Below are 13088 nucleotides of genomic sequence, written 5' to 3'. Positions count from 1 at the left end.
CCAGGCTGGTGGAACCCCAAGTACATCAGGTGGCACCTCGGAGTGGTGGGGCAGTAACCTGTCAGAGTGATTCACCTTCCAGGACAAGATCTCCCCCAGACCAGCTCCGTGTGGAAGAGAACAGGGCTAACATGGTACTGTATTGGATTTTTCACCTTGAAGAAGAGCAACTAGTTCTTTTATACCCATTTTCTATATTCTGTAATCCAGCGTTCAGATACTGCAGAGCAGTAGTGAAGGGCATAGAAGGACCTTAATAGACAAAGGTACCTGTTAATAATTTCTATACACAACAAGCAACCATATACTTGCCATTTGAATGAACTTTGTTTTAGATTAAGGGAAAACAGCAAACAACAACAGTAACAGTCTCCCTGAAGCCTGGCCCACACTAACCCCCCACTTCGAACTAGGGTACACAAATTCAGCTACGTTAATAACGTAGCTGAATTCGAAGTACCTTAGTTCGAACTTACCGCGGGTCCAGACGCGGCAGGCAGGCTCCCCCGTTGATGCTGCATACTCCTCTTGCCGAGCTGGAGTACCGGCGTCGATGGCAAGCACTTCCGGGATCGATCCGGGATCGATTTATCACGTCTAGACAAGACGCGATAAATCAATCCCAGAAGATCGATTGCTTACCGCCGGACCCGGAGGTAAGTATAGACCTACCCTGAGAGAGCACAGCGTGTGTCTCCTCTGTAACAGGCCTCATCCATTCTGCATGTCAAGATGGCAAAAAGGCTATTGCTGCAGAGACAGACTCCTGGGAACTGTAAATGTTCAGTACAGATAAAGTAGTACAGCAAAATAGTATAGCAAAGTTAGAACAGTTGCTCATGTGAATTAAGATCTAGACATATAGTCAGAGTCTAATCCGAGCACTTGTTAATTACTTGCCTAGGATCTTTGAATCGATTTGGGCCAAATAGTGAGGAGTGCATAAAAACCCATGTGATGGTGGCCTGTGTAAGGGCTTGGTGGAATTGCAGTCCTTATGCATAGGGGCTACTTTGTGCCTATTATCTGTGTACACATGGCACCCCCAAAGGGGTTTGCCTAGTCAGGCACACTGGCCTATGAAGCGACAGGCTTGTGCTGTGGGTAACAGTCTGCATTCCATAAAGAGGTACGGCATTAGATGCACTGCACTATGGCCCCATGTGCTCTGGGATGAATCCTGCTTCCTGCGGAAAAATACCTTTGGATGCTTCTCTTGGAAGGCACTATGGAGTCTTGCCCTCTCTGTGTCCTTCAGTTACTTACTGTGTGAAAAATGGGGCTGGGATTACTGACCTCCCTCCCTCACTGGACTTGTGCGAGAGTTAATGGGTTAATAGTTGTACAGCACTTTGAAAACATAAAGTGCTAAGTATGCTGAAACTCCACTGAAGGTGATGGGTTTGCGTGGGATATGACTCAGGAGCAAGGCTTGGTTCAATAGCATGACATCTTTTTCCCTCCAGAGACACCGCCACCAAAGGGTAGAATCCAGCCTCCAAAACTGAAGAGTGGGCATGCACAGTAAACTCCTCTAATCTCAAGTATCAGGCGGTAGCCATGTTAGTTTGTATCCACAAAACCAACAAGGAGCCTGGTGGCACCTTAAAGACTAACAGATATATTTGGGCATAAGCTTTTGGGGGTAAAAAACCCACTTCTTCAGATGCATGGAGTGAAAAATTACAGATGCAGGCATAAATATATACTGACACATGAAGAGAAGGGAGTTACCTTACAAGCGGAGAACCAGTGATGACAGGGCCAATTCAGTCAGGGTGGATGTGGTCCACTCCCAATAATTGATGAGCAGGTGTCAATACCAAGAAAGGGAAAATTGCTTTTGTAGTGAGCCAGCCACCCCCAGTCCCTATTCAAGCCCAAATTAATGGTGTTAAATTTGCAAATGAATTGTAGCTCTGCAGTTTCTCTTTGAAGTCTGTTTTTGAAGTTTTTTTGGTGGAAGGATGGCTACTTTTAAATTTCTTATTGAATGTCCAGGGAGATTGAAGTGTTCTCCTACTGGATTTTGTATGTTACTATTCCTGGTGTCTGATTTGTGTCCATTTATTCTTTTACATAGAGACTGTCCGGTTTGGCCAAAGTACATGGCAGAGAGGCATTGCTGGCACATGATGGCATATATCACATTAGTAGATATGCAGGTGAATGAGCCCCTGATGGTGTGGCTCATGTGGTTGGGTCCTCTCATGGTGTCCCTAAAGTAGATATGGGGACAGAGTAGGCAGCGGGGTTTGTTACAGGGATTGGTTCCTGGATTAGAGTTTCTGTGGTATGGTGTGTAGTTGCTGGTGAATATTTGTTTCAGGTTGTGGTGCTGTTTGTAAATGAGGACTGGCCTGCCTCCCAAGGTCTGTGAGAGTGAGGGATTGTTTTCCAGGATAGGTTGTAGATCATTGATGATGTGCTGGAGAGGTTTTAGCTGGGGACTGTACGTGATGGCCAGTGGTGTTCTGTTATTTTCCTTGTTGAGCCTGTCCTATAGTAGGTGACTTCGGAGTACCCGTCTTGCTCTCTCAATCTGTTTCTTCACTTCCCCAGGTGAGTATTGTAATTTTATAAGGTGTACTTTTAAGAATGCTTGATAGATATCTTGTAGGTTTGTCTCTGTCTGATGGATTGGAGCAAATTCGGTTGTATCTTAGGGCTTGGCTGTAGACAATGGATCATGTGATGTGTCCTGGATGGAAGCTGGAGGCTTCCAGGTAATACAGGAGCTGGGAGAAAAAGCCCATACTGAACCTCAAAAATTGGAACTGCTGCTTGGTTTCACCGTAGCAGCCCAGAAATGTTCATGAGGATATGTGTATTTTAAAGGGGCTCCGAGCTTGCAGGCTTTACTCATCACTGCTCAGTTGATTTCTGTGCTTTGAGTGCACTGTATTATGTAACATAAAAGTCTTTGAGGAAATGGAGGAACTAACAATAGGAATCCATTACTGTGGAGGCTGGAAAATCTCATCTGGGATTTGTCTGTGACGTTCACAGGTAGAGCAGGTGAGAGAGAGATTTCCTAATAAACTCCTCCTCCGAGAGCGAGAGTGAGAGCTGATGTTTTTACTTAGCTCACATTTTTCAGACATGACAGTTCTTGACTAATTCCAGATGGGAGCTTTTAGTTTCTTCCCTAGAATGGACTCTGGAGTGGCAAGTTTCTCTGTCGTCGGCACATGTTTCAGAATTTGATATGAGATCTTTAAGTGAAAATATGTATAAAACTTGTTTGGTCCTAAAAATATTTTTGCAGTTATCTCCAAAGTTACCAGATGTTCCAGTTCTTCAGAGACTCCTAATTTGGATAGGACACCAGCAAAAATTCATGCTCAAATCAACAAGATGCTGATGTGCAAGGAGACATAGTGCAGACACCTTACAAGCACCCTGGTGACATGGACAGCCCCAGCTGACTCCCTAATACCAACACCATCCGCTGTCATTTGAACTCATATTTCAGCCAGCTATGGACCAAATACACACTTTGGTTTCGTCTGGATTCTTTACAGCCAGGTTTGTGGTTTTTTTGACTCAGTTAACTGAGCAGTCCAATACAGCTCAATTTATAAGGTAAATTGTATTAGCAGGAGTATGTGATGCCCATAATTGTAGTGCCCCAACCCATATTTCTAACAATCTAGTAAAAATTTCACGAGAACTGCTTGTCTAACCTTTTTCTCCTCCACTCCCGGTGTCCATTTTCAATCCCATGGGTGTCAGATGGGAGGTGGGGTGCTAGATAAATGGTCTGAGTTCAGCCCTGAATGGAAACATGCTATCAACCCAGCTGGTATTAGTAACTGAATAGGGTCATAAGCCAAAAATCCTTCCTGTCCATATATTAATAACAATAAACATGATGGCAGAAACTTACCAGGCTCCGGTTCCAACAGTGCTTCCTGTTCTGTTGGTTCCACTGTGTGCTGCTACCTCAGGTCATCCCAAATAGCTTCTCCAAATATGGACCTAGGGTGTGCTGCAGCTGCTCTGAAGGCCCAGCCTCCCTGGTTACTGGCCTCAGCACCAGGGTCACTTCTTGCCCTTCATCCATCAAATGACTCTCCTCTGGCGCTAGGGAGTTATAAAGATTCTGATCCTGCTCAGCTGATTGTCATTCACCTGTGTGGGCTCAGGGTTTGCTACAGTTCCCAGCATCCAATCGAGTTCCTCATCAAAGAGACAGGAAGAGAGGGAGATCCCAGAGGTGCCATTAGCATCCTTCATTTTGCAGTCTTGAGCCCCTTAATTCACTCTCTGCACTGATCCCCAAAGCCACCAGCTGCTCTGATATAATCTGGACATCGTGGTCAGTTTTTTCAAAAGTGACCTGTGAGTGTCTCAAGGTGGGCCCTTCAACACGGAGGCCCATCAAAATCAGAGGCCACTTCTCAAAATGTTATCCTTTAAAAGTAGTAAACCTGTTTGCCTTTTCTTTGCTTTCCTTTTCCTTTCCATTCAGTGTCACTTTGTTGGGTCTGTACAAGCCGTCATAACTACATGACTTCCAGCACCGAATAAAATGACTTTACATGGCAACATGCCTCTAGCGCAGCATTAACATCTCAGCAGTAGGCAAAGTGAGATTAATGTTACAATTAGCCAGTGGATGTTGTGGTATCTTCACCTCCAGGATTCAGTACACTTGTGACTTTGTCTGGGCTCAGCTGGATGTTTTGTTGCCATAGACCAGCACTAGCTCCAAACTGCAAACCTCCTAGTTCAGGCATTAGCTGGGTCCTTTTTGAAGTAGGAGCTTTGCAGCTCTGGGAGCTAGTGCGGTGAGATTTTCTATTTGTATAAACAGAGCCTTTCTGAGTAGAAATAATAATGTTGTCAGCAGGTAAATATCAAACTGTATCGGCGAAGACTATTTTATGTGGTCACTGGAAACAAATCTAATAAACTTAAATTCAGTGGGCACTCACATGTTCAAATAAATAAATAAAATAAAATAAATAGAACTGCAGGGTGGAAAGTACTGGAGCCTGCTCCTGTGAGGACAGTGCACTTCCAACATGGTGTTGAGTTCCCTCAAATCCTATTGAGTATCTAAGTGGAATTAAAGGTGTTCAGATAATGCAGTGTCTGGATCTTTGATGAAGTGTGGTGTGAAAACCACTGTTCTCTGCTGGATGTGTTGTTAAAGATATTCACACATTTAAGCCAGTTGCCCCCATAGTATGTTGTGTCTACTACATGCAGGCTGACACAGGGTTCATCTACACAGCAAGCAGAAACCTGCGGCATCAAGTTTCAGAGCCTGGTCTGTAGATTTGGGCTCACAGGGCTTGTGCTATGGCATGAAAATTAGCAGAATAAACATTCAGGCTTGGACTGGCGATCAGGCTCTGAAGCCTAGGAAATGGGGAGGGCTTCACAGCCTGAGCTTGAATCTCTACACAGCTGTTTTTTAGTGCCATACCACGAGCCCAAATCTGGGTCTGTAGATCCAGGCTCTGAGACTTGCTGCTGCTTGCTTGCTTGCCACATAGACGTAAGCAAAGAGAAAATACATACAACTAACTAGAACTGTGTCCAGAATGGCAATTCCATTTCGTGGAGCATTTTGAGATTTCAACATTGGTTTTGGTTCAGATTTGGAACAAAATTCTGAAAAAAAGTTGCTTTGAGGTTAATGTCCAAATGTTTTGTTCCTATTATAACTTTTTATTATATTGTCATATAATACAAAATATATTTTTTCAAAACAGTCATTTCAAAAGGAAAAATTGTCAGACCCCCCCCCCTTTTTTTTTTAATCTCTGAAACAAAATTTTGATGAAATCGACACAATTTTGTGAAGTGTTTCAGTTTTGGAGGAACTGCATTTTCCAATGGAAAATGGTTCTGATGCAGATTTTTTGACCAGCTCTGATACTAACCCCTAAGTAAGGGCTTGATCCTGAGAGCCGTGTGCACACACAACACCCATTGAATTCATTGACACCAGGGCTGAGTTAGGCACATCACAATGCAGCGCCCCTCTGCATGGCTCTGCCCATGGCCATTTGCTATGGTCCTATCCTCTACATGGAGTAAAAGTGGTAGATCTTAACAGACTGTGGCATGGGGCCTGTTAACACCCTGCCCAAGAATGGCAGCAGCATTTTCTCCCCTTAGGAATAGCAAGGGTGGCAGCTGGGGTCCCCTCTCCCCTGGAGTGGTGACGGTGGTGGTGAAGGGGCACAGTGCTTACCCCAGCTGCTGGAGTGTATCTGCTTTTGTAGGTGAGCTAAGCCTGTTCACTCTCCTCCTCCCGCTGCACATACAGGCCTCTGCATAAAGATGTACAATTTTAACAGTCAGAGTAATTAACCATTGGAACAATTTATCAAGGGTCGTAATAGTAGTCACCATCACTGACAATTTTTAAATCAAGGTTGGATGTTTTTCTCAAAGATCTGCTCTCGGAATTATTTTGGGGAAGTTCTGTGGCCTGTGTTATGCAGGAGGTCAGACTAGATGATCACCATGGTCCCTTCTGGCCTTGGAATCTATGAATCTATTCTGGGGTGATGTTGGCAGGGCTCTCCAGAGCAGTGGGTTTTGGAGTTACACTAACCTGACAGGTAGGGGGCCGATTACCTTTCTCTGAGCTGCGGTTTCATGCTGTCTTCAGACTGAGGCAGTCATCACTGTTTTGGTTACACTCAGGTCACATGTCCAAGCTTTCCGTTGCAACTTACTTAAAAAAATTGAAAGCTGTAATCACATGACTCGAGGACAGTGGTGGGCAACCTGTGACTTGTCAGGGTAATCCGTTGGCAGGCTGTGAGACAGTTTGTTTATATTGACCGTCCGCAGACATGGCTGCCCGCAGTTCCCAGTGGCTGCAGTTCACCGTTCCCAGCCAATGGAAGCTGCAGGAAGCAGTGTGGGCCACAGGGATGTCCTGGCCGCCGAGTCCCGCAGCTCCAATTGGCTGGGAATGGCGAACCGCGGCCACTGGGAGGCACAGGCAGCTGTGCCTGCGGATGGTCAATGTAAACAAACTGTCTCGTGGTCCACCAGTGGATTACCCTGACGGGCCGCATGCAGCCCGCAGGCCACAGATTGCCCACCACTGCTCTAGGAGATGAGGTCTAGCACAAGCCTATAACATCTATGACTCAGTCTGGCCCTCATAGAAGTCCTGCATGCAAAAAGCTTATAAGACCAAGATCATAGCCTCATGTTTAGTTGATATGATAAAATGCCATGAGCTAAATTTTGCTCTGTGACACAGTGGTACTTCACTAAAATCAACAAAGTTACAGTAAGTCCAAAGCCAAAATTAATCCTGTGTTTTGAGAGAAAATGGTTCTGAGTTCTAGTCCTGTCCCACATTTGTTTGTTCCAGCCCTTTCTGCATTTGTTTATTCCAGCCCTTTCCGCATTTGTTTGTTCTAGCCCTTTCCGCATTTGTTTTAGCTTGTTTCTGTGGTGTTTGTTGTTTGACTGGAAGGAACAATTGCATTTGTTTTTCTAAATGTTAGAACATAAGAACAGCCATACCGGGTCAGACCATCCAGCCCAGTATCCTGTCTACCAACAGTGGCCTATGCTAGGTGCCCCAGAGGGAATGTACCAACAGACAATGATCAAGAGATCTCTCTCCTGCCATCCATCTCCACCCTCTGACAAACAGAAGCTAGGGACACCATTCCTTACCCATGTTTAGTTATATGGATACACCCAGACTAAACAATCAGACATAAAAGTGAAACACTATTATAGATTAATGTCATTGCTGATATAGTGTAAAATAAAACAATATGCTTTAAAATGTGTATTCCATTATTTCCAATATCTTATCTATGTTATAGAAGGGAAATAAGAAAAGAGGAAAAAGGAGAGGAGGAAAGGGAATGGGAAAAGGACAAAGTAACATATATAATTTAATTTAGTATCTAAGTAACAGCAAATTCTGATAGGTCCAATGTGTGTGTGTGTCTGTGTGTATAAACTTGTAATATAATTTATTATATGTATAAGTAATACATAGAAAACATCAACTTTAAGCAGGACTAGAAGATGTAAGTATAATAGTAACATAAAAGCGAGCAACCAACGTATTGGATTGTTACCCAGAAAAATGGATTTTTGGGACACCGCTCCAATAACATGCCTCTTGCCCCCTTAGTCTGTTCTTCCTGAGGTAAAAGTTTCCAGGGTTGTTAAGGAAACACTAAAGGACACGGATAAAACCTTCCAATAAAGTGATTGACACAGGCAGTATTCTTTCCAAAAACAAAGGATCTTTTTATGACAGTAACTAATAATCCCTACTACAATATGATCTAAAAATCCTAAACAAGGCACAAAATCACTGAGACTCCAATCCCTTATTGCAAGTTAAAGAGGGTTCAAACTACAATAGCATATAGTTTAAATGATTCTAAGCGATGTGATTTGTTACTAGATCATCATACACACTATGCGCATGTTGAAAAAAATACCCCCGGGCAGTGTTATGCCATCATTTTAAAGCAGAACATCCCATTGACTTGAAATCAATAGGGAGCTCCGCTCAAAACTTGATGGCATAATATGTCTCCCATCTAAGTACAATTGTTGTATCTTGTACACAGATTAAATATCTCCTTGCTAATAGAAGAAAATATTTCTAAGAAAAGTGAGACACTGTGGTTCCCTTTATAAAATGCAATATTCTGCATACCTAATAGGAATTAACATGATAGGATGAAGCCAAATATTAACTCACAAGGAAAGCTTATAGTATGTGAAATTAGCAGTAGATGTCTCCCAATTTTATCTATCCTCAATTAGTCTAATATTCTGTCACAGACCACTGACCAGTATCTCCGACAATGGAGGAAGGTACAAGAGACCCTGTGGTAGGCAGTGACGGGGTAACCTACCTAACCCCCAACAGTAAGAGGTTGGCTTACACCTGATACATGAAGGTTTTCACATATGAAGATATTATAACCTCCTGAACATTCATGATACCCCCAAGGATACAGCAATTTGAATACTAGGGTGAGTCGTGAGGCCTCCTATACCTCAGATACATGTATCATCTCTAGTGTACTGTCCTTATAACTTTACATACAGTGGGGTTGCATGAGGCATCAGGGAGGCTTGAGTTCAGCCTCGTATGTGCATCAGCAAGCAGGTGCTACCCCGTGTGATAAGGCCGTAGAACCAGGCACACATAATTCAACTGATCCTCACAGCAGACGTGGTGTTCTTGTTTAATCTGCTTAGCTGTGTTAGTGGTGATTCTTCACGAGTGCCTCAATTCTTGGGACTATGGCATATTTACAAAGAGTAACCCAGCCCCAGTGGTGATAGAGAGAACTTGACTGCCTCAGTGCACCTTATACATGCATAATTGAAATTAACTTGACATAAAAATAAGTAAAAAAAGAATTATGAAAACCCATTATCTTCTCAGTGCAAGGCACAAAGGGTTGAATTCTGGATTGCTGTGCAAAGCCTGAATAATATTCCTTGTGCATGGAATTGATGGGGAGGATGGATTCTTCCACTCCCCAGGGTGTGAATTGTTAGTCCAGCCAAAACTACATACTCTCCAAAAGCATCTGCGGCTGCTATGTTTCTCTCCCCTATGCAAACAGCAGAGTATTGACCAATGGATAATGTGTTGTCACTGGCTGTACACCCCGCTGAGAGAGAGCCAGTGGGTAGCACTTTCTAGTGGCATGCCAAGGCTTTGGAGGTTCCCTTGCATGGCTGCTTCCCATGCAGTGAGTCCTCAGCTGTTCACTGCATTCATGGCTCTCTGTGTCTGTGTGGACAGCATTTGGCCCCCTCCATCCAAACACAGTCAGAAACTTAGTGCTGAGCCAGCTGAGCATGATTAAATGCTTTCTAATATTTATGTTTTCTTTCTAATGGACTCTGGACTGTGCCAAGGATAAGAGGCTTTTGTGATATTCATTATTTCCACCTCAAAATCCATTTGATTCATGTGCAGGCTCTTCCTGCAGCAACTGCATCTCCCTTCTTTTCAGCCATTATGGATGGAGCAATATTTACAGAAGGCTGGTCAGCAATGGTATCCTACAAATGGCTTTAGGATATGTAATGTAACTGATTTGAATGTCAAGGGGTTTATTTTCCTCTCCCTGGGCACGTGCAATCTTTATTGACATTAATAAGAGTTATATGTCCCTATGGACAGGAGAATAGACTGCAGAGTATTTAATCCAATTTAGTAGATAAAGAATTTATTTTTACAGAAGAGTGGCTGATTCAGAGGTCTAGAGGGAATGTGACCTTTGGAGACTCTATATTTGAGACTTGAGATAAATTATTTGCTCCTAGGCTAGGAGCAATGTAGAAAAACTGTGTGTAATCTCAGAGGATGAAAATGTTCTTTGTGTCTTTCTCTAGTGACCTCTTTGGCCCTGATCCAGCAATGCACTTAAGCACATGTAGTACCACTGATTACAGTGGGATTGCTCACATGCTTAAACACATGCACAAGTGTTTCCCTGAAGTGGAGCCTGTGTGTACAGTGGTGGCAGGTTATTCAGCAGGAAATATTCCATCCTGTGAGATACAATACTGCATAATTATGTGCATCACAGGGTAGATTACTTCTTTCTCAGAAGCATCTTTCAACTGGCAAGTGTCAGAGACAGGATGGATTGCTAGACTGTTCTGCTATAGTGATTGCTTGGTAGGACCAGAAGGGGGATGATCCTGGCGTTCTGATGTGGGAGGACAGTTGATGTAATGCAAAGTGAATGGGAGTGGAGGAAGATGAGGGAAGTAAAAAAAACCCCAAAGATTGGAGCGATGAAAGGATAAGGGCTAGGAGAAACCTATGTAAAATAAAAATCAATGAATAAATATGTCTTTTGTGTCATTAAACGGTCCCTTACCACTGTTCAGTGGTCACAAAATCATGTGCATAGAAATTTCACATGTACCTTTATGTTTCCTAAAAGACAAAAGTGGTCAAGTTTGTATATCATTATTTTTAATCGTATGGTTAAAGATACTTTTAATCAGTGTCAGATATAAAAAGTACAATCTTAGCCACTGTTTCTTTAGTCTCTTTGGGAAAAGACTATAAAAACCCCTCTTAGCTAGCTTGAAGGTTAATGTACAGTACTGCCTCTTCATATCCATAATTTAGCAAAGGGATGCAGCATTCGGTACATCATCTTTACTTACCTCATACACTGATATAAAAACAGCACAAAATGCAAACTGTACAATGCATGGTCTCAGTAATCCTTTACAAAGACTCTGACCCGGATTTCCAGGTTCATTCAGCAAGTAAAAGTGATGTAAATGTACATTTCTGACTCAAAATATTTCAAAACCTTGGACACTGACTTACAAACAAGGCGGGGTGGGTCATATGGGTGCTGGTTCAACATCACAGCAGCTTTTATAAGATCACAAAGGTGGTGCCCACTTCAAGCTCTGCTTCAGCAGAGGTTCACTGTGGATTGTGAGTCTCCTACACCTGCTGAAACCCTACTAGAGGAGACCACAGGTGCTTAGTCTTGACCTAACTGCTTCCATTGAATGCTCCCAATGGTAAAATTGCCACATTCCTGGGTGTGTTTGAAAATCCTAACCTATCATTTGTAAATATGTGAACACAAACAACAAATCACTGTGTATTGTATTTCATCTGAAAGGTACAATGAAAGGCTATTTCAATCCTGGTAGAGTAAAACAGCACTTTCTTTTTTTATTCCTTTTGTTTTGCAGTTCTATTATTTCACTGTACTTGTGACACAAACATGATTAAAAAGCAAACTCCTACTACAGTTGGGTGTAAAAAAAAAAAGTCTCCATCTAATAACGTTTGCAGTGCTGTTGTAGCGGTCTGGGTCCCCCGGATATGAGAGAAACAAGGTGAGTGACATAATCTTTTTTGTTGGATCAACTTCTGTGGGTGACAGAGACAAGTTTTTGACTACACAGAGCTTTAGATTCTTTAAAGCTGTGTAACTCGCAAGCTCATCCCTTTAACCATAGAAGTTGGTCCAATAAAATATATTACCTCACCCACCTTGTGTCTATCCAATAATAACAGTAATAATAAACTTAGCAAAAGTGCAATCCTGATTTACTCTCCCATTTAGTTGTGAGAAAGGGAGAAAGGGCAAAGGGAGAGGGCGATGTGAAAGAATATATATGTTAGAGCTAGTGACTATTACCACTTCTTTTCTTTAGATTCTTTCAGCTTGTTGATTTTCAAATACAAATGAATAGTCTGTAAGGAGCAAACTAATCAGCAAAATAATCTTTTTTTTTTTTGCCTGAATTTCAATGGTAAACAGGTCTTGCTACTACTGGGTAACAGCAGTAGCGTGATTTAGTGACTAGGAGACTAGCCTGCCAATCAGTAGACCTGGCTTCTATCCTCAACTCTGCCACAGGCCTGCTCTTTGACCTTGACCTAGTCACTTCATCTGTCTGTGCACAGTTTTGCAAAATAGTGTGTAATGAAAATGTATATATATATACACATATATATATATATATAAAGGAAGTTTTTCTTATGTATGCATCTCTGCTGATACAGCATTCCAGAACTTAGCTGAAACAGCTTCAGAGTTGTGTAAACCATGAAACCTGGTCTGTGTGTCTGGTCTGTGTAAATAGCGGGATGAAGCCAAGTGTCATGAGGACTTCAGAAAAGCAGACTTTGACTCCTTCAGAGAACTGATGGGCAGGATCCCCTGGGAGAATAACATGAGGGGGAAAGGAGTCCAGGAGAGCTGGCTGTATTTTAAAGAATCCTTATTGAGGTTGCAGGAACAAACCATACTGATATGTAGAAAGAATAGTAAATATGGCAGGTGACCAGCTTGGCTTAACAGTGAAATCCTTGCTGATCTTAAATTAAAAAAAGAAGCTTACAAGAAGTGGAAGATTGGACAAATGACCAGGGAGGATTATAAAGATATTGCTCAGGCATGCAGGAGTGAAATCAGGAAGGCCAAATCGCACTTGGAGTTGCAGGTAGCAAGGGATGTTAAGAGTAACAAGAAGGGTTTCTACAGGTATGTTAGCAACAAGAAGAAGGTCACAGAAAGTGTGGGCCCCTTACTGAATGGGGGAGGCAACCTAGTAAC

The sequence above is a fragment of the Malaclemys terrapin genome, chromosome 1 (assembly GCF_027887155.1).
Source record: "Malaclemys terrapin pileata isolate rMalTer1 chromosome 1, rMalTer1.hap1, whole genome shotgun sequence".
NCBI classification, from domain to species: Eukaryota; Metazoa; Chordata; order Testudines; family Emydidae; genus Malaclemys; species Malaclemys terrapin.
This window is presented reverse-complemented; position numbering follows the sequence as displayed.